A 25,547-nucleotide genomic window follows, 5' to 3' on the forward strand; every position below is an offset into this window, starting at 1 on the left:
CCTCTACCCCAGCTCCAGAGCTCAGCCCCTCTACCCCAGCTCCAGAGCTCAGCCCCTCTACCCCAGCTCCAGAGCTCAGCCCCCTCTACCCCAGCTCCAGAGCTCAGCCCCTCTACCCCAGCTCCAGAGCTCAGCCCCCTCTAGCCCAGCTACATACCACTTCATACACTATAAACTGTCATGGGTTCGAGCTCAGGAATACTGCCGGGACAATCACACAGACCTGGTCACTGTGTTCACTGAGGAGCAGCAGAATTAAGTTCTCAGCCTCACAAACACTGGTGATGGTGGCTGGAGGGGGAGCCCAGCGCGTAGACACCCAGGGGTGACAGAACAGACCCCCCAGTACAGATCGCATCTCCAGCCTTTTTGTTTTATGTTTTCGATCTGGCTGCCAGTCTGATCTGATTATTCGGGCGTTTTCATTTCCCCCAGACGCAGCTCCTGCAGGAGGACCTCGGCCCCAGCGGACAGGGAGAGGGCAGGGAGGCTGTGGGACCTCCGGGAAGCTCCGGGACAGGTGGGGCGGGAATGGGAATGTGGGAGCTGCCCCCCGTGTTTGGAAACAGGGCCAGGCAGCCAGGGCTGGAGAGGGCGCCCCCAGACCTGCAGTTAGAGGACAAGGGGCTGTGCTTGACTGGTCAGCACAGGAGGGGACAGGGGACCCCATCAGCACCGCAGGGCACGAGGCGCCAGGCGGGTGAGTGCAGACCAGGTGAGTCTCTCCTTCACAGCCCCCCTGGTGAAAGAGGAGCGCTGGTATGATACAGTGTAGAACAGTGAGACTATTGACAGGGTGCTTTTATTGGCAGGCTTAGTAACAGAAGCATTACTGTTACTCAGGTTGCTAATAAACTTGTTTTCAGTAGCAGCACTATTAATAGAAGCAGCAGTACTGTTACTGTAAGGAGCAGCAGGAGTAACTGAAGTCATATTGTTGTTACCGGTACTAAACGTGCGAAACACCATCAGGAGTGAGAGAAGATTATAGGATGTTATTGTCCTCTGAGGGAAATTTTTTTATGGACAGCCAGCATTCCTGTACATTTAAATAGAATGCAAACAAAAGAAAGAGGAAAAAAAAACCATTGCACATTATTCTATTACAATATAAAGAGAAACACATGGGGGAGTGAGAGAGTTCGGACTTCTCTGCTTTGGCTGTGAGAGAATCCGCACAGCGCCTCTGTGCCGAGTGATGATCTCGTCGGTCTCAGCTGTAAATACAGTTTTAAAAGCTGTGGTCAGTTTCTCTCTCAGTAAGGTGAACAACATCACAGTCTGGAAGAGACGAGAGAAAACCAGCTTCAGTCTGAGAGCGATGGCAGAGGCAGACTGCGGCCTTCGGGCCCAGGAAACCTTCAGTGTCACAGGTAGGGATCGGGAGTTGTGCTAGAGGTGGGATACTCTCTCCTAACTCTCTTTTCCCTGATTGTCCAGGATATTCCAGAGGCTGACAGTGGGAAGACAGGTATGGATCGGGAGTTGTGCTAGAGGTGGGATACTTTCTCCTAACTTTCTTTTCCCTGATTTTCCAGGATATTCCAGAGGCTGACAGTGGGAAGACAGGTAGGGATCGGGAGTTGTGCTAGAGGTGGGATACTCTCTCCTTACTTTCATTTCCCTGATTTTCCAGGATATTCCAGAGGCTGACAGTGGGAAGACAGGTAGGGATCGGGAGTTGTGCTAGAGGTGGGATACTCTCTCCTTACTTTCATTTCCCTGATTTTCCAGGATATTCCAGAGGCTGACAGTGGGAAGACAGGTAGGGATCTGGAGTTGTGCTAGAGGTGGGATACTCTCTCCTAACTTTCATTTCCCTGATTTTCCAGGATATTCCAGAGGCTGACAGTGGGAAGACAGGTATGGATCGGGAGTTGTGCTAGAGGTGGGATACTCTCTCCTTACTTTCATTTCCCTGATTTTCCAGGATATTCCAGAGGCTGACAGTGGGAAGACAGGTATGGATCGGGAGTTGTGCTAGAGGTGGGATACTCTCCCCTAACTTTCATTTCCCTGATTTTCCAGGATATTCCAGAGGCTGACAGTGGGAAGACAGGTATGGATCGGGAGTTGTGCTAGAGGTGGGATACTCTCTCCTAACTTTCTTTTCCCTGATTTTCCAGGATATTCCAGAGGCTGACAGTGGGAAGACAGGTAGGGATCGGGAGTTGTGCTAGAGGTGGGATACTCTCTCCTAACTTTCATTTCCCTGATTTTCCAGGATATTCCAGAGGCTGACAGTGGGAAGACAGGTATGGATCGGGAGTTGTGCTAGAGGTAGGATACTCTCTCCTTACTTTCTTTTCCCTGATTTTCCAGGATATTCCAGAGGCTGACAGTGGGAAGACAGGTATGGATCGGGAGTTGTGCTAGAGGTAGGATACTCTCTCCTTACTTTCTTTTCCCTGATTTTCCAGGATATTCCAGAGGCCGACAGTGGGAAGACAGGTAGGGATCTGGAGTTGTGCTAGAGGTGGGATACTCTCTCCTAACTTTCATTTCCCTGATTTTCCAGGATATTCCAGAGGCTGACAGTGGGAAGACAGGTATGGATCGGGAGTTGTGCTAGAGGTAGGATACTCTCTCCTTACTTTCTTTTCCCTGATTTTCCAGGATATTCCAGAGGCCGACAGTGGGAAGACAGGTAGGGATCTGGAGTTGTGCTAGAGGTGGGATACTCTCTCCTAACTTTCATTTCCCTGATTTTCCAGGATATTCCAGAGGCTGACAGTGGGAAGACAGGTATGGATCGGGAGTTGTGCTAGAGGTGGGATACTCTCTCCTTACTTTCTTTTCCCTGATTTTCCAGGATATTCCAGAGGCTGACAGTGGGAAGACAGGTAGGGATCGGGAGTTGTGCTAGAGGTGGGATACTCTCTCCTAACTTTCTTTTCCCTTGTTTTCCAGGATATTCCAGAGGCTGACAGTGGGAAGACAGGTAGGGATCGGGAGTTGTACTAGAGGTGTGAAGCTCTCTCCTAACTTTCTTTTCCCTTGTTTTCCAGGATATTCCAGAGGCTGACAGTGGGATGACAGGACCAGATGGGGAGTAGTGATAGAGGTGAGACGCTCTGCCATAACCTTCTGTTCCCTGATTTTACAGGATATTCAAATGGCCGACAGTGGGAAGGTGGGTATGGATGGGGAGTTGTGATAGAGGTGGGATCCTCTCTCTTAACTTTCTGTTCCCTTGTTTTCCAGGAAGTCCAAACGCCGGCAATGGAAAGACCGGAGTGGATGAGGAGTTTGGATGGAGGTAGGAGACTCTCCTGTCTTGATTTCTTCCTCCTTGTGTCAGTCTGTGTGCCTGTCTCTCCAGCTGCCTGTGGGCTGTGTCTACTGTGACAGATAGACTGTTCTGATACAATGGTCATCACAGTGGCTGTACTGTAGGGAGTGTGGTGTTGACAGTGGTGTGCTGCATTCTCACATATACTGAATACTGGTCCTGACACACCTGTGTGCTGAGCTCTCACCTGTACTGTGCTTTAGTATTGAAACCTGAGTATTGAACTCTCACATCTGTTGAACTTTAATACTGAAACCTGCGTGCTGATCTTTTCAACTGCGCTACAATACTCAAACATGCATACTGAACTCTCGGCTGTCCTGAGCTTTAATACTCACAGTGACACACCTGTGTGCTGAACTCTCAACTGTACTGAGCTTCAATACTCACACTGACACACATGTAATGAACTCTGCTGTGTACTGTTATACTGAAACCTGTGTACTGATCTCTCGCCTGTACTGAATTCTCGACGACACACCAGTATGGTTGTATTGCACTTGAATACTCACACCGATACTCCAGTGTGCTGACTTTTCGATTGTACTGCGATTTAATCTTCAGTGACACATCAGTCTGCTGAACTCTCTACTGTACTCTGTAATACTCAAGCCTGTTCACTGAACCCACCTGTACTGTACTATAATACTCCACACATCAGTGTACTGAAATCTTGACTGTACTGTGCTTTAATAATCAGTGACACATCATTGTGGTCAAGTCTCACCTGTACTGTGCTGCAGTACTCACACCGACACACCTGTGTGCTGAGCTCTCACCTGTACTGTGCTTTAGTTTACAACCCTGAGTATTGAACTGTCATCTCTATTGAGCTTTAAAACTCAAACCTGTGTGCTGAACGTTTGCCTGTACTGCGTTGTTATACTCAACAGTGGTGTGCTGAATTCTCACAAATACTGTATCTACAATGCCCTACACCAGTCTACTGAATTCTCAACTGTACTGAGCTTTAATACTCACAGTGACATGTGTGAAGAACTCTGCTGTTTACTGTTGTTATACTGAAACCTGTATACTGATCTCTCACCGGTACTGCACTGTAATACTCAAGGACACATCTGTGCACTGAAGGTCTCACCTGTACTGTGCTGTAATAGTGGCACACTGACACACCTGTGTGCTGAACTCACCTGTACTTTAATACACCAACACACCTGTGTGCTGAACTCGCCTGTACTTTAATACACCAACACACCTGTGTACTGAACTTGCCTGTACTTTAATACACCAACACACCTGTGTACTGAACTCGCCTGTACTTTAATACACCAACACGCCTGTGTACTGAACTCGCCTGTACTTTAATACACCAACACGCCTGTGTACTGAACTCGCCTGTACTTTAATACACCAACACGCCTGTGTACTGAACTCGCCTGTACTTTAATACACCAACACGCCTGTGTACTGAGATCTTGACTGGAACGTGCTTTAATAACCACTGACACATCATTGTGCTGAACTCTTGACTGTAATGTGCTTTAATTTGCATACCTGTGTACTGAACCCACCTGCACTGCAGTATAATACTCAAACGCGTGTGCTGAAATGTCAACAGTACTGACCTTTAATCAATGACAGACCATTGTGCTGAAGTCTGACCTGTACTGCAGTAGTGACACAGACACACCTGTGTGCTGAACTCCCCTCTTTACTGTGCTCTTTCCTGCTCTGTGCTTTACTAATCAATGACAGATCTGCTGACAGATCATCTTAAGTCTCACATCTGCTGTGCTATTAAAGTGACACACGTGTGTGCTGAACTCTTCTGTATTGTTTTAATACTAAGTCCTGTGTGCTGAACCCACCTGTGCTGAAGTATAATACTGCAACACATCTGTGTTCTGAAATCTCAACTGTAATGTTTTAATAATCAATGACTGATCATTGTGCTGAGCTCTCGGCTGTACTGTTCTGTAATAGTGACGCACCTGTGTGCTGAACCTCTTTTACTGTGCTATAACATTCAATCCAGGCGTCTGTACTGTATTACTCGGTGATACTCGTGTGAAGAACTCTCACCCATACTCTTGTAATACTCAAACCTGTGTACCGAATTCTTGCTCTACTATCTACACACTGACACTCCTGGTTGCTGAACTCTCTTGTTTTGTGTTCCAATACTCAAACCTGTGTACTGAACCCACCTGTACTGTAATATTGTTACACATCTGTGTACTGAAATCTCAACTGTAATGTGCTTTAATAATCACTGACTGATCTTTGTATTGAAGTCTCACCTGTATTGTGCTGTAATACTGACACTTGTGTGCTGAACTGTTTTGTACTGTTTTATTTTAAACCTGTGTATATAATTTTTGCTGTAATATCTACACACTGACACACCTGTGTGCTGAACTCTGTTCTGTTTTGTGTTCCAATACTCAAACCTGTGTACTGAACCCACCTGTACTGTAATACTCAAACACATCTGTGTACTGAAATCTCAACTGTAATGCTCTGTACTAATCAATGACTGATCATTGTGTTAAATGAACTGTACTGTACAAGTCACACACCTGTCTACTGAACTCACCTGTACTCATTCTCAAACAAATCTATGTACTACAATCTCAACTGTATTGCGCTTTAATAATCAGTGACAGATTTTTGTACTGAAGTCTCAGTTGTACTGTACTGTAATAGTGACACTGCCACACCTGTGTGCTGAACCTTACCTGTACTGTACTGTAATACTGAAATCTTGACTGTTATGCTCTGTACTAATCAATGACTGATCATTGTGTTGAAGAAACTGTACTGTAATAGTCACACCTGTGTTGAACCGCTGTCTGTACTGTGCTTTACTATGGAGTGATACTGCTCGGTGAAGAACTCTCACCCCTTACTCTTGTAATACTCCAACTTGTGTATGACTTTTTGCCTGCACTGGGCTGTGATATTTGCACACTGACACACTCCTGTCCTGAACTCTCCTCTGTATATTTTTAATACTCCAACTTGTACTGTACTGTAATACTGAAACACATCTGTCCTGAAATTGTGACTGTAATGTGCTGTACTAATTGATGACAGCTCATTGTGTTGAAATGTCACCTATCCTGTAATGATGACACTGACAGCTGTGTGCTGAACTCTTCTGTACTGTAATACTCAACCCCTCTCTGTACTGAGATCTCGACTGTACTTTAGGAGTGAGTGACTGATCATTGTGCCGCTGTCTCAGCCGTACTGTCCTGTAATATTGACACAACTGTGTGCTGAACTTCTGTCTGTACTGTGCTTTACTACTCAGTGATACTGTCAATAACTCCTGCCTCTACCCTTGTTATACTCAGACCTGTGTATGAATTGACCGTTACTGTGCTGTGATATTCACACACTGACCTCTCTCTCTGTCTTGGGCTCCCTGACACCCTGTTGTATCAGCCCTGCCTGTTTCCTGAATGACCTGCTCTCCTCTGGGGTAGGGTTAGTGAATCCCCTGTGTCTGTGTGTTAATCCACCTCTGTCTCTGTGCTCCAGGACAGAGCTGCTGTTCTTGGTGTCTCTGTGGAGAAGCAGCCAGCGGGGCCCGGGAGCTGCGTACAAACAGGCCCAGCGGGAGAGGCACACGGGTCTGAAGCACAGCAGCACCTCCGGCGCAGTGAGGACAGTGAGAGAGAGAGACTACTGCGTCATCGCCTGGCCACTGTCACTCAGGCCAGAGTCTGACCTGCACTTGTGAGCCGATAAAGAGCAAAGAGCTGGACTCTGTCACCCGGGATCCCAACACCCTGCCTGAAGAGGATGAGTCTCAGTTTCCCTGAGGCCTGCGGCCGTCTGCTTTGCTGTTGGTATAACATCCTGGCAGCTTGTCTTAGTTTACTACTGTTGTTTATTTTTTTAGCATTTTCCTCATCATGGGTGTCCCTGTTTCAGGTTTATTTTTCCTCAAGAAGTGTCGAGGGGGAGTGGGAGGGGAAGTGCAGTACTGGCCTGTCTCCACCAGAGGGCAGGGTGGGAGATCCTCTCTTACCCTCATCCCTGATCCTCTCCTTGTGGTGCAGGGGCTGTACCCCATTACCAATACCCTGTCCTTCTACTGCCATCGCACTTCTCTACACCCTCCATGAGCAGCTGGAGCTGGGGTCTGTCTCCTCTGTTTATCAGTGTCCCCTCTTCCTATAAGGGAGGGTGAGTGTCTTCCCACCCACCCCCCCCAAGTAGTAGCACTGGCTGTCCCAGGAGTCCTGTTCAGGTAAGGGCCAGGCTCACACCTATGGGGCTGCAGTCCAGCTCCACTTCATTTATATCTCCCAGTGGGGTTCAGTCTCCACCCTCTGGGCCTTCCTCACTGGAGCTGGCCTGCTGCAGGGCCACATGAACTACATTTCCCAGAATGCCATGGGGGGAGACCCAGGGCCAATGGGCTGCCTCCCCTGGGTTAATGAGGCTCAGCTGCTGTATATAAGGAGGCTGGCAGAGCTCAGCTTCTGCAGAGGGGTGGAGGGGGAGGCAGTAGTAGATGGCTTGTTTTGGGGAAGGAACCATCTTCCCTGCAGGGAAACTGGCAGCAGCTGTAAGAAAGGAAGAGAATGGGGGTGGGGACAAGCGAGGTGGTTCTCCCTGAGTCAGGAGCTGCCCTACTGGGGTCCAGATTTGATTTATCTTCCTTATTGAGAGCTCTCCAGGGGGAGCAGGATCTGTGTTCCTGCTGCTTGATGGACCACTAGGGAGGGGGGCTCTGGTGTGAACTGCAGCCCCCCCTTCTCTCCCCCAGGCAGGGCCAGCGGCTCTTTCCTCTCAGAGGAAGCGCAGCAGGAGCCCTCCTGAACTAGACTGGGCAGGGGGCCCTTATTTCTTCCTGGGCTTGTTTGTCAGGGACCTGGCGTGGACGTGTGCTGGGGACCCCCTATCACTTGACACCCACCCCACTGTAGTCGGACCCTTAGCAACAGGGATCAGCCAGAGACTCATCACTGGTTTTTCTCCCCATCTTTTTTAGCTGGGAGGGGTTGAGGTCCTCCAGTGCAGGAGGCCCAGCGGGGCAGCTCTGGGCACAAACACTCACAGCCACAAGGTAAGGGATCGCAGTGCTCTTTATTCACAGCGAGGGACCCAGCAGGCCAGAAACCACAAGACAGACCCTCGCTCTTACCTGGAGCCACCACCAGCTTCAAACCAGGCCTGTGGCAAGAAAGCCAGCACTCCCAGTTCAGACCTTCTCCTCTTCCGACACAGCAGCAGCAGCAGAGCTCTGAAGCTCCTCTCTCCTGCTCTGCTCAGCACAACCACTCTCTTCCCCAGCCAAGGCTGGACTGAAGGGCTCTGCTGCCTGCTTTTTAAATGTCTCCCGACCAATGGGCTTCCACCAGTTAGCCAGGTAATTGTGCTTCGGCACGGCCTGCTGGGAAATGGAGTTGACATCTTGCTGCCTGAACCTGCTGCCCCTCACAGCGTCCAGAGCGAGTGGCACAGAAGCTGTTCCTGAAGTAGCTGAGCCCGTCGGCGAGGGAAATAAATCCAATTCAAATAAAAAAGAGCAAGTAGTCTTCTGGGATGAGTAAAATAATCATTGTTAACGTTTGTGAGAATTCAATGTAAAACACTTGTCCTGTGGAGGATTTGAGCCTGCAGGCTGGAGGGGAGCAGGCGAGAGCTCTTCCACAGAGCCACCGTGTCTCTCAGCAGGCTGGGGCTCCTGTGGGCTCTTGCTCTTCCCGGCTCAGGGTTCCAGACTAAGCAGTAAAAGGCAGAGCGATGGCGTCTCCTCTCAGGGCAGGAGCAGGTGGAGGAGTGGAGATGGTGCTGCGCTCGTGACTGGGAGGTTGTGAGTTCAAATCCCAGGTGGGACCTGAGGTTGATAAGAAAAGTACATGATCTCAGTGTCTCTATTTATCAACATGTCTCTGTTTTCAAGAATTAAATTGAATAAAAAAAGCAGCTAGTTTCTCCCTGGACTTGAACCCACAACCTCTCTGGTACAGAGGCAGAGCTCTTCCACTGAGCCACCATGTCTCTGTTGGTCTGGGGCTCCTGTGGGCTCTTGGTCTTCTCCCAGGTCAGGGCTGAAACGGAGGGATAAGAGCCGGACCGAATCCCTCTCCCCTTGGGCCTGGAGCAGGTGGAGGAGTGGAGACGGTGCTGCGCTCATGACCAGGAGGTTGTGGGTTCAAGTCCTGGCTGATCCCTGGTAAGTAAACCGAGGTGAGTATGTGGGCAGGATGATGGGGAGGGGCTATTACTGGGGGGTAGTGGGGGGGTGGAGGAGGCAGAGCAGGGCCAGGAACAGGTAGTGGGGAGGGGGTAGAGGAGGCAGAGCAGGGCTAGTGGGAGAGGCAGGCAGGTAGTGGGGTGGGCTAGGTAGGGCAGGGCAGTTACTGGGTTAGATTAGAGGGGTGGAGGAGTGGGCTAGGGGGAGCTGTAGGGTAGAGTAGGGCTAGGTTAGACAGGGGTAGTGGTGGGGTGGAGGAGAGGAGGAGTGGCAGGTGGCCTGGGCCTGAGGGGCAGCAAGAGAGTTGGGAGGGGGCCCAGGCCAAGGTGGGGGGTGGAGGCAGGGCTAGGAGGAGAGTAGGGGGGGGGCAGAGAGTAGGGGGGGGGGGGCAGAGTGCAGAAGGGAGAGAGTAGGGGGGGGGTCAGAGTGGAGGAGGTGGCAGTAGCAGCAGGAGGGGGGAGGGGGCCAGGCACCTCACCTACCACTTTGCTATCCCCCCCTCTAGTCTCAGAGACTCACTGGGGAGGGGCCTCCCTTCCTGAGACTACAGGTTGCAAAAGTTGAGGTGCCTGCCCCCCCCCCCCCTTCCGCTGCTACTGCCACCTCCTCCACTCTGACCCCCCCCTACTCTCCTCCCTTCTGCCTGCCCCCCCCCCTGCACTCCACCCCCCCCTCCTACACTCTGTCCCCCCCCTACTCTCCTCCCTTCTGCACTCTGCCCCCCCCCCTACTCTCCGTCCCCCCTGCACTCTGCCCCCCCCCCTACTCTCCGTCCCCCCCCTACTCTCCTCCCTTCTGCACTCTGCCCCCCCCTACTCTCCTCCTAGCCCTGCCTCCACCCCCCACCTTGGCCTGGGCCCCCCTCCCAACTCCTCTTGCTGCCCCTCAGGCCCAGGCCACCTGCCACTCCTCCTCTCCTCCACCCCACCACTACCCCTGTCTAACCTAGCCCTACTCTACTCTACCCTACAGCTCCCCCTAGCCCACTCCTCCACCCCTCTAATCTAACCCAGTAACTGCCCTGCCCTACCTAGCCCACCCCACTACCTGCCTGCCTCTCCCACTAGCCCTGCTCTGCCTCCTCCTCTACCCCTCCCCACTACCTGTTCCTGGCCCTGCTCTGCCTCCTCCACCCCCCCACTACCCCCCAGTAATAGCCCCTCCCCATCATCCTGCCCACATACTCACCTCCGATACTCACCTTGGTTTACTTACCAGGGATCAGCCAGGACTTGAACCCACAACCTCCTGGTCGTGAGCGCAGCACCGTCTCCACTCCTCCACCTGCTCCAGGCCCAAGGGGAGAGGGATTCGGTCCGGCTCTTATCCCTCCGTTTCAGCTCTGAACTGGGAAGAAGACCAAGAGCCCACAGGAGCCCCAGACCACAGGACACGGTGGCTCAGTGGAAGAGCTCTGCCTCTGTACCAGAGAGGTTGTGGGTTCAAGTCCAGGGAGAAACTAGCTGCTTTTTTTATTCAATTTAATTCTTGAAAACAGAGACATGTTGATAAATAGAGACACTGAGATCATGTACTTTTCTTACCAACCTCAGGTCCCACCTGGGATTCGAACCTACAACCTCCCAGTCACAAGCACAGCACCATCTCCACTCTTCCACCTGTTCCTGCCCTGAGAGGAGACGCCATCGCTCTGCCTTTTACTGCTCAGTCTGGAACCCTGAGCCGGGAAGAGCAAGAGCCCACAGGAGCCCCAGCCTGCAGAGAGACACGGTGGCTCTGTGGAAGAGCTCTCGCCTGCTCCCCTCCAGCCTGCAGGTTCAAATCCTCCACAGGACAAGTGTTTCACATTTAATTCTCACAAACGTTAACAATGATTATTTTACTCATCCCAGAAGACTACTTGCTCTTTTTTATTTGAATTGGATTTATTTCCCTCGCCGACAGGCTCAGCTACTTCAGGAACAGCTTCTGTGCCACTCGCTCTGGACGCTGTGAGAGGCAGCAGGTTCAGGCAGCAAGATGTCAACTCCATTTCCCAGCAGGCCGTGCCGAAGCACAATTACCTGGCTAACTGGTGGAAGCCCATTGGTCGGGAGACATTTAAAAAGCAGGCAGCAGAGCCCTTCAGTCCAGCCTTGGCTGGGGAAGAGAGTGGTTGTGCTGAGCAGAGCAGGAGAGAGGAGCTTCAGAGCTCTGCTGCTGCTGCTGTGTCGGAAGAGGAGAAGGTCTGAACTGGGAGTGCTGGCTTTCTTGCCACAGGCCTGGTTTGAAGCTGGTGGTGGCTCCAGGTAAGAGTGAGGGTCTGTCTTGTGGTTTCTGGCCTGCTGGGTCCCTCGCTGTGAATAAAGAGCACTGCGATCCCTTACCTTGTGGCTGTGAGTGTTTGTGCCCAGAGCTGCCCCGCTGGGCCTCCTGCACTGGAGAACCTCAACCCCTCCCAGCTAAAAAAGATGAGGGAGAAAAACCAGTGATGAGTCTCTGGCTGATCCCTGTTGCTAAGGGTCCGACTACAGTGGGGTGGGTGTCAAGTGATAGAGGGTCCCCAGCCCACGTCCATGCCAGGTCCCTGACAAACAAGCCCAGGAAGAAATAAGGGCCCCTGCTCAGTCCAGTTCTAGAGGTTCAGGACTGGCCCTGCCTGGGGGAGAGGAGGGGGGGCTGCAGTTCACACCAGAGCCCCCCTCCCTAGTGGTCCATCAAGCAGCAGGAACACAGATCCTGCTCCCCCTGGAGAGCTCTCAATAAGGAAGAGAAATCAAATCTGGACCCCAGCAGGGCAGCTCCTGACTCAGGGAGAACCACCTCGCTTGTCCCCACCCCCATTCTCTTCCTTTCTTACAGCTGCTGCCAGTTTCCCTGCAGGGAAGATGTTTCCTTCCCCAAAACAAGCCATCCACTACTGCCTCCCCCCTCCACCCCTCTGCAGGAGCTGAGAGCTGCCAGCCTCTTATATACAGCAGCTGAGCCTCATTAACCCAGGGGAGGCAGCCCATTGGCCCTGGGTCTCCCCCCATGGCATTCTGGGAAATGTAGTTCATGTGGCCCTGCCACAGGCCAGCTCCAGTGAGGAAGGCCCAGAGGATGGAAACTGAACCCCACTGGGAGATATAAATGAAGTGGAGCTGGACTGCAGCCCCATAGGTGTGAGCCTGGCCCTTACCTGAACAGGACTCCTGGGACAGCCAGTGCTACTGCTGGGGGGGAGACACTCACCCTCCCTTATAGGAAGAGGGGACACTGATAAACAGAGGAGACAGACCCCAGCTCCTGAGTGCTCATGGAGGGTGTAGAGAAGTGCTATGGCAGTAAAAGGACAGGGTATTGGTAATGGGGTACAGCCCCTGCAGCACAAGGAGAGGATCAGGGATGAGGGTAAGAGAGAGAGGATCTCCCACCCTACCCTCAGCCAGAGAAAGGCCAGTACTGCACCTCCCCTCCCACCCCCACCAGAACCCTTCTTGAGAAAATTAAACCTGAAACAGGGACATCAGTCATGGGGAAAATGGTTAAAAAAAAACAGTCTTAACCCAACCGCCAGCGGGCAGGAGGTTATACCGACAGCAGAGCAGACGGCCGCAGACCTCAGGGAAACAGACTCATCCTCTCCTGGCAGGGTGTTAGGATCCTGGGTGATAGTCCAGCTCTTTATCGGCTCACAAGGGCAGCTCAGACTCTGGCCTGAGTGACAGCGGCCAGGCGACGGCGCAGTAGTCTCTCTCTCTCCCACTGTCCTCACAGCGCAGGAGGTGCTGCTGTACTTCAGAGCCCGGTACCTCTCGCGCTGGGCCTGTTTGTACGCAGCTCCTGGTCCCCGCTGGCTGCTTCTCCACCGAGACACCAAGAACAGCAGCTCTGTCCTGGAGCACAGAGACAGAGGAGGATTAACATACAGACACAGGGGATTCACTAACCCTACCCCAGAGGAGAGCAGGTCATTCAGGAAACAGGCAGGTCTGATACAACAGGGGGGCAGTATGTAAATACCACAGCACAGTAACGGTCAATTCATACACAGGTCTGAGCATAAAAAGGGTAGAGGTAGTTCTTCACAGTATCGCTGAGTAGTAAAGCACAGTACAGACAGAAGTTCAGTGCACACTGGTATGTCACCGTTACAGCACAGTACAGGTGAGACTCTGGCCCAATGTCAGTCACTGACTCCTAAAGTACAGTCGAAATCTCAGTACACAGAGGGGTGGAGTATTACAGTACAGACATTTCAACACAATGATCTGTCATCAATTAGTACAGCACATTACAGTCATGATTTCAGGACAGATGTGTTTCAGTATTACAGTACAGTACAGGTTGGAGTATTAAAAATATACAGAGGAGAGTTCAGGACAGGAGTGTGTCAGTGTGCAAATATCACAACCCCGTACAGGCAACAATTCATACACAAGTTGGAGTATTACAAGAGTTCAAGGGTGAGAGTTCTCCAGGGAGCAGTGTCACTCCATAGTAAAGCATAGTACAAACAGAGGTTCAGCACAGGTATGTGACTATTACTGTACTGTTTCTTCAACACAATGATCAGTCATTGATTAGTACAGAGCATAACAGTCAAGATTTCAGTATTACAGTACAGTACAGGTAAGGTTCAGTACACAGGTGTGGCAGTGTCACTATTACAGTACAGTACAACTGAGACTTCAGTACAAAAATCTGTCACTGATTATTAAAGTGCAATACAGACAAGATTTCAGTACAGGTGGGTTCAGGACACAGGTTTGAGTATTAAAACACAAAACAGAACAGAGTTCAGCACACAGATGTGTCAGTGTGTAGATATTACAGCAAAAATTCTATACGCAGGTTTGATTATAAAACAGTACAAAACAGTTCAGCACACAAGTGTCAGTATTACAGCACAATACAGGTGAGACTTCAATACAAAGATCAGTCAGTGATTATTAAAGCACATTACAGTCGAGATTTCAGAACACAGATGTGTAACAGTATTACAGTACAGGTGGGTTCAGTACACAGGTTTGAGTATCAGCACACAAGACAAGAAAGTTCAGTACAAAGGAGTGTCAGTGTGTAAATATTACAGCACAGTACAGGCAGGAATTACGCACCCTGGTTTGTAAAGGCAGTAAAGCACAGTAAAGGCAGAGGTTCAACACATGGGTGTCTCAGTGCATCACTATTAAAGCACAGTACAGGTCAGAGCTCAGCACAGTGGTCTGTCATGACTACTAAAGAGCAGTCCAGTCAAGATTGCAGGACACAGGTGTGTTTGAGTGTTATACTACAGTACAGGTAATACTTCAGGACACAGATCTAAGTATTAAAGTAAAGGCTGTTCTATTACAGCACAGTACAGGTGAGAGCTCAGCACAATGATATGTCTGATTACTAAAACAGATCACAGTCAAGACTTCAGTACACAGGTGTGTTTGAGTGTTAAAGTGCAGCGCAGGCGGGTTCAATACACAGGTTTGAGTACTAAAGCACAGTACAGTCAAGAGTTAAGCACCCAGGTTGGAGTATTACTACAGTACAAGGAAGTTTCTCACACAAGGGTGTCACTGAATATTAAAGCACAGTACAGGTGAGAATTCAGCACACAGGTGTCAGTATCGCTGCTACAGTACAGGCGAGACTTGGGCACAACGATCTGTCATTGATTAAAGGTCAGTCCAGTTGAGATTTCAGTACACACATGAGTTTGAGTATTATACTACAGTGCAGGTGGGTCCAGTACACGGGTTTAAGTATTAAAGCCCATTACAGTCAGGGCTTAACAGATACAGAACAGATGTGTTGGTGTATTATAGTACAGCACTGGTGAGTTCAGTGCACAGGTGCGTCACTATTACAGCACAGTACAAGTGAGACTTCAGCTGATCTGTCACTGATTATTAAAGCGCAGTACAGTCAAGAATTCAGAACACAGATGTGTCCTTGAGTATTACAGTGCAGTACCGGTGAGAGATCAGTATACAGGTTTCAGTATAACAACAGTCAACAGCAGAGTTCATTGCACGTGTGTCACTGAGTATTAGTTGAGAATTCAGTAGACTGGTGTGTCAGTGTTTTGTAGATACAGTATTTGTGAGAATTCAGCACACCACTGTTGAGTAGAACAACGCAGTACAGGCAAACGTTCAGCACACAGGTTTGAGTTTTAAAGCTCAATGGAGGTGAGAGTTTAATACTAAAGCACAGTACAGGTGAGAGCTCAGCACACAGGTGTGTCAGTGTCACTATTACGGCACAGTACAGGTGAGACTTCAGCACATTGAGGATTAAAGAACAGTCCAGTGCAGAGCTCAGTTGAGTATTACACCACAGTACATGCGAGGTACACAGGTTTGAGTATAAAAGCTCAAAAGAGATGAGAGTTCAGCACTTGTTCAAATACTAAAGCACAGTCCAGGTGACGGCTTAGCGTCCAGGTGTCAGTGTGAGTGTTCAGGTACAGTATTTGTGAGAATTCTGCACACCACTGTCAACACCACACTCTCTACAGTACAGCCCCGATGAGGACCATTATATCAGAAGAGTATCTGAGCACAGTGAGCTGTGTCCCCCCTCAGGAATCAAACCTGCAACCTACAGGTACTAAGCCCAGGTAAGCACTGTGAACCTGTGGAGTTTCACAGCCCACAGGCAGCTGGTCTGAGAGAGAGAGAGACTCCACAGAGACAAGCAAAGGGAAAGAAATCAAGGAGAGGACAGGAGGGTCTCCTACCTCAATCCAAACTCCTCATCCACACCTGTCTTCCCTCTCTCAACATCTGGACATCCTGGAAAACAAGGGAAAAGAGGGTTGGAAGAGAACTTCCCAGCTCTATCACACGTCCCAATCCACACCCATCTTCCCACTGTTAAGACTCTGAATCCTGGAAAAAGAGGGAAAATAAAGTCTGGAGAGATCTTCTCACCTCTTTCACAATGCATCCATACCCGTCTTCCCACTGTCGGCCACTGGAATATCCTGTAAAATCAGGGAAAAAGGTTAGGAGAGAGAATCCGATCTCTATCACAACTCCCGATCCACACCTGTCTTCCCACAGTCAGCCACTGGAATATCCTGGAAAATAAAGGAAAAGAAAATTAGGAGAGAGTATCAGATCTCTAGCCCAACTCCCAATCCATACCTGGCTTCCCACTGTCAGCCTCTAGTCCTTCCAGAAAATCAGGGAAAAGAAAGGAGAGAGTATCCCACCTCTGTCTCAACTTCCCATTCATACCTGTCTTCCTACTGTCAGCCACTGGAATATCCTGGAAAATCAGGGAAAAGAAAGTTAGGAGAAAATATCCCATGTCTATCCATCTCCCGATCCATACCTGTCTTCCCACTGTCACCCACTGGAATATCCTGGAAAATCAGGGAAAAGAAAGGAGAGAGTATCCGATCTCTAGCACAACTCCCGATCCATATCCGTCTTCCCACTGTCAGCCTCTGGAATATCCTGGAAAACAAAAAGGAAAAGAAAGTTAAGAGAGAGTATCCGATCTCTAGCACAACTCCCAATCTATACCCGTCTTCCCACTGTCAGCCACTGGAATATCCTGGACAATCAGGGAAAAGAAAGTTAGGAGAGAGTATCCCACCTCTATCTCAACTCCCGATACATACCTCTCTTCCCACTGTTAGCCTCTGGGCTTCCTGGAAAATTAGGGTAAAGTTACAGCACAGTACAGTTGAGAATTCAGTAGACTGGTGTGTCAGTGTATTGTAGATACAGTATTTGTGAGAATTCAGCACACCACTGTTGAGTATAATAATGCAGTACAGGCAAAAGTTCAGCACACAGGTTTGAGTTTAAAGCTCAACAGAGGTGAGAGTTCAATACTAAACCACAGTACAGGTGAGAGCTCAGCACACAGGTGTGTTCTTGAGAACGAAACCTCAGTACAGCTGAGGGTTCAGTATTCAGAGCTCATGTTGGAGTATTCCAACACAGTTCAGGCAAAAGGTCAGCACACAGGAGAGTTCAGCACAATGATTTGTCATGGATTATTAAAGCGCAGTCGAGATTTCAGTACACAGATGTGTGAGTATACAGTACATGTGTGGTCCGGACAAAAGTATGAGTATTAAAGCTCAATAAAGGCAGACGTTCAGCACAAAAGGTGTGAGATTCACCAGTCTACTGAATTCTCAGCTTTACTGAGCTTTAATACTCACAGTGACACGCGTGTAATGAACTCTGCTGTTGACTGTTGTTATACTGAAACCTGTATACTGATCTCTCACCGGTACTGCACTGTAATACTCAAGGACACTTCTGTGTACTGTATTGTTGACTGTCCTGCGCTGTAACTCCTTCCCCAAATGTTCCAGGAAGTCCAGAGGCTAACAGTTGGAAGAGAGGTATGGATGGGGAGTTGTGCTAGAGATTGCATACTCTCTCCTTTCTTTTTCCTGATTTTCTGGAAGGACCAGGCGGGAAGCCAGGTATGGATTTGGGAGTTTGGAAGGACAGGCTGGCAGAGCACCTCCAGGGAAGACACCCAGCGTCTGGTGACGTCTGTGGGTCGCAGACTTCAGGCAGCCCTCCACTGCAGAGGATCTGCGACCAAGTCCTCAACATGACGATTTTATTTAAGATGATGTTAATGTGTCCAATTTCTTCTGGTCCCCTGAAACGAGGGGGGCCATGTATAAAAAGGGCTGCGACTCCTGTATGGTTCACCCACTATAGACGGAAATACCCTCGGATTAAAGCTCGCACCCTGCGCTGTAACTTCACAGTCGTCGCTTCATTTCAAATCCAGTCCAGTGTGCTGGAGCACAGAGCCAAAACAACAAAAAGCGCGTCTCTGTCCAAGTACTTACGGCCTGCACTGTGAACGGCGGGTTCTGACACCTCAGGGTGTCCAGGCGCTGGGCTCCCCCCTCCAGCCACCGTCTCCACACTGCCTGTGAGCACGAATAAAAACAATCATGATCCTCACACTTCTATAGCGCCTGGCTGGACCCTCCCCTCAGAGCTCTTCACAGGTCAGGGGGATCCCCTCCACCCCCCCAGTGTGTACCCCACCTGGATGATGCTCCAGTCCGCTCAGCACACAGCAGCTCTCAGTGGGGAGGAGAGCAGAGGGATGGAGCCAGTTCAGAGAGGGGGGGTGATGAGGAGGCCATGATGGGTCAAGACCAGGGGGGGAATCAGGCCAGGACACCGGGGTAACACCCCTACTCTTCTCCAGAGACACCCCGGGATTGTTAATGACCACAGAGTGTCAGGACCTCGGTTTTACGTCTCATCCGAAGGACGGCACCTGTTTACAGTCCAGTGTCCCCGTCACTATACTGGGGCATCAGGACCCACACAGACCGCTGGGTGAGAGCGCCCCCTGCTGGCCCCACTAACACCTCTCCCAGCAGCAGCCTCAGCTCTCCCAGGAGTCTCCCCTCCAGGTACTGGCCAGGCTCACACCTGCTGGGCTGCAGTGGGGCTGCCAGCTGGGAGCAGCAGGGTGAAACAGCTGCTGGATTCTGCAGAGCTGGGATGAGTTAACCTGCTCCACAGCGCCGCCCTGCAGGCAGCCTCCTGCACAGTCCTTCACACTAACTTACTGTTGTCACTGCTGGCCCACAGGCGAGGATGCTGAAGCCCCTCGGTTCCTCTGCTGCCTGGTCTGAGCTCACTGGGGAACAAAACACACACATCATGAATACAAATGTGAAAAATCTGATTTCATCTTTAAGAGCTCCACAGTAGTGCTGGACTGGGAGCACCGGCAGACGCCACTGTCCCACGTCTGGACACCGTGTATCAGCAGAGAGGAGTCCAGCGACACCTCCCCCACCTCTCTCTCCACCCACCTCACTCTCAGAGACTCTCCCTGGTGGGGTTACTGGTGCAGAACGATCGCTGTGCGTCTCCCAGGTGGGGTTACTGGTACAGAACGATCGCTGTGTCTCCCAGGTGGGGTTACTGGTGCAGGACGATCGCTGGGTCTCCCAGGTGGGGTTACTGGTGCAGGACGATCGCTGGGTCTCCCAGGTGGGGTTACTGGTGCAGGACGATCGCTGGGTCTCCCAGGTGGGGTTACTGGTGCAGGACGATCGCTGGGTCTCCCAGGTGGGGTTACTGGTACAGAACGATTGCTGTGTCTCCCAGATGGGGTTACTGGTACAGAACGATCCCTGTGTCTCCCAGATGGGGTTACTGGTACAGAACGATCCCTGTGCGTCTCCCAGGTGAGGTTACTGGTGCCGAACGATCCCTGTGCGTCTCCCAGGTGAGGTTACTGGTGCCGAACGATCCCTGTGCGTCTCCCAGGTGAGGTTACTGGTGCCGAACGATCCCTGTGCGTCTCCCAGGTGAGGTTACTGGTGCCGAACGATCCCTGTGCGTCTCCCAGGTGAGGTTACTGGTGCCGAACGATCCCTGTGCGTCTCCCAGGTGAGGTTACTGGTGCCGAACGATCCCTGTGTCTCCCAGGTGGGGTTACTGGTGCAGAACGATCCCTGTGTCTCCCAGGTGAGGTTACTGGTGCAGAACGATCCCTGCGCATCTCCCAGGTGGGGTTACTGGTGCAGAACGATCCCTGCGCATCTCCCAGGTGGGGTTACTGGTGCAGAACGATCCCTGCGCATCTCCCAGGTGGGGTTACTGGTGCAGAACGATCGCTGTGCGTCGCCCAGGTGGGGTTACTGGTGCAGAACGATCGCTGTGCGTCGCCCAGGTGGGGTTACTGGTGCAGGACGATCGCTGTGCGTCTCCCAGGTGGGGTTACTGGTGCAGGACGATCGCTGTGCGTCTCCCAGGTAGGGTTACTGGTGCAGGACGATCGCTGTGCGTCTCCCAGGTGGGGTTACTGGGGCAGGACGATCGCTGGGTCTCCCAGGTGGGGTTACTGGTGCAGAACAATCGCTGTGTCTCCCAGGTGGGGTTACTGGTACAGAACAATCGCTGTGTCTCCCAGGTGGGGTTACTGGTGCAGGACGATCGCTGGGTTTCCCAGGTGGGGTTACTGGTGCAGGACGATCGCTGGGTTTCCCAGGTGGGGTTACTGGTGCAGGACGATCGCTGGGTCTCCCAGGTGGGGTTACTGATGCAGAACGATCGCTGGGTCTCCCAGGTGGGGTTACTGGTGCAGAACGATCGCTGTGTGTCTCCCAGCGACTCCTGATCCAAGACCCAGCTCCCACAGCGAATCCCGGAGTCCAGGTCAGGACTGGGAGCAGACCGGTCAGGGGCGAGTCCAGGAGATCCACTTCAGACCTCTGCCGGCTCTCTTCCTGAAGAGCTCCTGAGCTTCTGGAGAAGAGACGGAGGCGCACACGTCCGGCGTGGCTTCAGGTCGATGTCTCGCAGGGGCACCCAGAGAAAAACACCCACTCGTTCACACCGGCGGGACATTCTGAAACACCCGTCCACAGATGAACACATGAGCCCAGGCACACAGACCCACACACAATCCTCACCGATCCACTGCCCACTGGAGCACTGAGAGACGCAGCCACTCACAGAGAGTTAGTTCTCCGTACCTCAGCGTGGCAGTGAGTGTGATTCACTGGCCAGAGACGATCGACAGGTGACGCTTCTGGTGCGTTTGTTATCATCTTTAAATCCACTTCATATGAAACGTTAATATGGGATTTTGCAACTAAAGGGAAATTGTAGAAGCAGAAAATTAAAATAACAGAAGGATAACATCTCTGAACGTCAAAAACTATATTAATTTATGAATATAAATATATTATACAGACTATGAATACCTGGTAGTGGTAGCCAAGAATAATAAAGCACCCCACAATACTCCACCTTCATGAACATCTTCTGCATCAAAGTCTTGAACTCCTACACTTCCTGTGGTTATTGTGGAAGACCTGACGTGCTCGTTCTATATACTATATAAACGCTACAAGATTCTAACATTTTCTCTGAATTCTCGCTGTCATTATTGTAAAGGAAAGTTTCTAGTAGTTTTCTACGTCAACCTGACGGGCAATATTAATATTGGAATCATGGAACTAAAGAAACTGTTAGCTGAAAATAAAAATAGTTCCTGAACTTCATTAATGATGTTAATTTATGGATCTAAATATATCTGTAGAGCTGGTAGTGGTACAGTATTCCCCTTTCTTGCAAACATCTGCGTTGATTTCACTAATTCGTTCACTTGTGGATATTCGGGAAGCATTTTGTCCGAGTTTCAATTCCTGGTCAAAGCACAAGTTCTACCTTTCAGAATGCAAGCTGGGCCGTTTTCAAACCTGAATTACTCAGCTGGATCGACAAAAAAAACACAAAAAAAACCTGAAGAAGGCTCCACGGCCGAAACGTTCTGTTTTCTTTCTTCTCTTTTCAGCACAGGAATAAACCTACTACCTGTTCCCATACAAACAGTTTATTATTAGGGCTCATCACGGTCTCTATATACTCTATATACCACGTTAAAACAGTCCGTATTTTCTCTTAAGAAACCAATTTCACACGCACTGGACTGCAGTGGCTTTAAAACCCTGCGCTGTGGTTTCGGCACATCTGTGGAAGGGACTTCATGCGATCTGCCTGTGGCGCGTTGGGCATGGGTAACTGGGAGGTAAGGTACAACTGGAAACTACACGTGCCGCAGATACGCGGTGATCCTGCAGCCCTGAGGTTAAGCGTTCCCGAGAGGTGATGAAGTCACGAAGCAGCCGATTTATCACACAGCTGCTGGTGCACGTCTGGGCACCCCTGGGGTCCAAGAGCAGGGACCACAGCAGCTCGAAGTGAAAAGACGTCAACACAACCCCCTGCTGGGTACAGACGTACACCTGACGTATTCCTGCACGTTTTAAGGCACGCCTACTGTTTATTTAAACAAAACGGTAAATGTGGCCTGAGCAGTAGTGTGGGCACCCGGTCAGTCAGTACTTTGTAGCACCTCTTTCAGTTTACAAACATTTCTCTTAGCCATCTAGGAGTCTTTCTGTTCTTGCTTAAGGAGTTTTCTCCCCACTCATCCAGCTCAGAAATAGCCTCAGGTCTTCTTGCAGGCACGGCGTGTTGGAGATCTCCCCACAGATTTTCAATAACATTCGGGTCTGGGGACTGTGAGGGCCACTCCACAACCCTCATCTGTCGTTCCTGTGAGAACGGCACGGGTGGTTTTGAGGTATGTTTTGGATCGCGGTCTTGCTGAAATATCCAGACTCTTCTCAGCCTCAATTCCTTCTCTGACTCTGGGACATCAGCTTCCAGGATTTGCTGGGATGGAGTTGAATCCTTTCTTCCTTCCTCCCGAACAGTATTCCCTGCGCCACTGGCTGCCACACCACCCCAGAGCATAACAGATCCACCACCATGCTGAACGCTTGGCAAGCTGCTCTATTCTTCAGATGCCTCACCTGTTTTCCTCCAAGTGAATCTTTTCTGGTTGTGGCCAAAAAGATCAATTTTTGTTTCATCAGCCCACAGCACTCTGTTCCAAAGGGTTTCTGGCTCGTCTAAGTATGGCTCTGCACTGTGAGGAGGTCGTAGGGAAGGTTTCCTGCTGACAGCTCTCCCACGCGGTGAGCAGCGCTGTACTGGGGACCTGTGGACCACTACTCCAGTCCCAGCTAAACCCCTCTGCAGGTGCTCTGCAGGGATCTGTGGGATCTGACCAGTTTACCAGCAGTTCTATCAGAGATGCTCCTGGGTCTTCCTTGACTTCCAACAGTTCCTCTTAACTCCCAGTTCTGAACGATGTTTCCAACAGCGGACATTCCAAGCCAGAAGTATTTAGATACCTTTTCACAGCCACCTTTTGCTCTGTAGGAGTCCATGATCTTCATTTTCCAGTCCTCTGTCAGCTGCTTCGAGGAGCCCGTGGTTGCTGAGAGTCGGCACCACGTCCAGAGAGTATTTATTCAACTCTTGAATTATCTTCACCTGGCTTAATTTAGGGGATAAGAAGTCAATCAGGTTTCTGAAGACTTAAAAATAAAATATTCATCAACTCGAAGGGTGCCCAAACTCTTGCCACATGCCACATTCATGGTTTTATTTTTTCCCCAATCAGTTAAATTCAACCAATAGTAATTGTACATTTAAATGGGCACAAATGTCCCATCTGCATTACACCCTCCGTAACATAAAAACATGATCTGATACGCAGGTGTGAAATACCGTAGGGTTTATGAGTCCTCGTTATTTTAAAACAAGATTTCAGATTTCTTTTGAAACTGGTATCTTTTGTAAGTTAATACAACGGCGAATAGAACTGGGGTTCTGCTGTGTATCGCCCAATATTGTGAGTCGCACACATGTGCGCTGCTGGTCGAGTTAGTCTCAGCGAAATAGCGTAGGGTTTGAAAGCCATATCAGTGCAGTATGAGTGAAATACATAATGATAAAAAATATAAATCAAACTGTCTCTCTCTAGATCAGGGGTATCCAAACTGCAGCCACTGTTACTGAAACGGCCCGCGAGTTCATTCAGAACTATAATCAGATTCAGCCCGATAGTAAGTAAAAAATGCAGCTCCTACTTCGAACACCAGGTGCCGGCATCACGTAAGACCACATCTCGAAACCCATCAGCTACCCCCTCTCCTCCTCTCTACCCTCTTCGAAACTTTAACTCTGCACAGTGACGCTGGCAAGCAGGAGGAAGCAGGAGAAGCTGACGGCGAGGGCAGGAGATGCCAGCCGAATCGCTTCTCCCCGAGTCCGGAGACAAGGGTGTCTGCGATGAGCTCCGGATCTCCACTGACAAACCCGACTTCAGCCCAAGACGCAGCGTCACTGCTCCCACTCGTAGAGTCATCACTAGTGAGGAAAATCAGTCAAACCTTAGAGGGGTATTCAAATGAGATGATATCATGATTTACACAGGTCATTCCAAGCTTACAGTACACAATGCTTAAAACCCACCCATCAGGCTAGTCCTCTCAATGAAAAGGCAATGTGGTTATTGGAATGCCCTTATATCTGGTATTCGTTTATTTTTATTATTAGAGGTAGCCTGTGGGCACCCACCTCCATCTGGCCCCCCAATAACAAAAGCTTGGACACCCCTGCTCTAGAAAGAAGCCGCACAAACGTTACTCCCTACAGCACATCGTCTGTGCAATTCAAGGTGATCCAGGTACATTATCCTCACGAGACGGCGCATGATCTTTAAAACGGCATGTATTCGTTTCACAGTGCATCGTGTAGTTTTAAAATCAACTAACAAGGACTCCGATTCCTGACGTACCACACAACCGGATCACATGAATATCCGCAGACACGCAGAAACAACGCTGTAGGGTTTTAAAGCCACTACAGTACGGTGTGCGTGAACATATTCATGTGTTCCCATCATCAAAATCTCACTTTCCTAACTACTTGCTGCTGAAATCAGCATGAACACAAAACATGGATAATCCTCATATCGCATACATCGCCAGCTATGAAACTATTTTCTTATATATATATATATCCGGCGAAGTCATTTTGTTTTGTGAACCAAAAATTTCTTTTTAAATACATAACATACCATCATGCCCGACATGAAGGTAACAAACATGAAAAGAGTAAACAAATTCAGTTCTAAATTCGGAAGAACACTGTCCCTGCGGAGCCGAGCACTAACCGGGATGAGAAACCAGGTGTTCCCAGGTGCAGCCCAGATGCTTTCACTGCGCCGCCCGGTGGTTTTCTATGGTAGTGCAGTCCTGCAACGGAATATTAAAAAAACACACTGAAGCACGCCATGTACATATTACACATTATTATATTATTATACATATTATGCATGGAGAATTCTGCATTTCCCGTCATGCATTCTGAACAGCTGGGTCTGAACGATCACTGCTGGCTCAACTCCTGATCCAAGACTCACCTCCCACAGCGAATCCCAGAGTCCAGGCCAGGACTGGGAGCAGACCGGTCAGGGGCGAGTCCAGGAGATCCACTTCAGACCTCTGCCGGCTCTCTTCCTGAAGAGCTCCTGAGCTTCTGGAGAAGAGACGGAGGCGCACACGTCCGGCGTGGCTTCAGGTCGATGTCTCGCAGGGGCACCCAGAGAAAAACACCCACTCGTTCACACCGGCGGGACATTCTGAAACACCCGTCCACAGATGAACACGTGAGCCCAGGCACACAGACCCACACACAATCCTCACCGATCCACTGCCCACTGGTGGACTTACAGCCGCTGCTGAAAGACAGGAGGATCAAGCACAACACAAAC

This window comes from Lepisosteus oculatus, chromosome 14 (genome assembly GCF_040954835.1).
Source record: "Lepisosteus oculatus isolate fLepOcu1 chromosome 14, fLepOcu1.hap2, whole genome shotgun sequence".
NCBI lineage: Eukaryota > Metazoa > Chordata > Actinopteri > Semionotiformes > Lepisosteidae > Lepisosteus > Lepisosteus oculatus.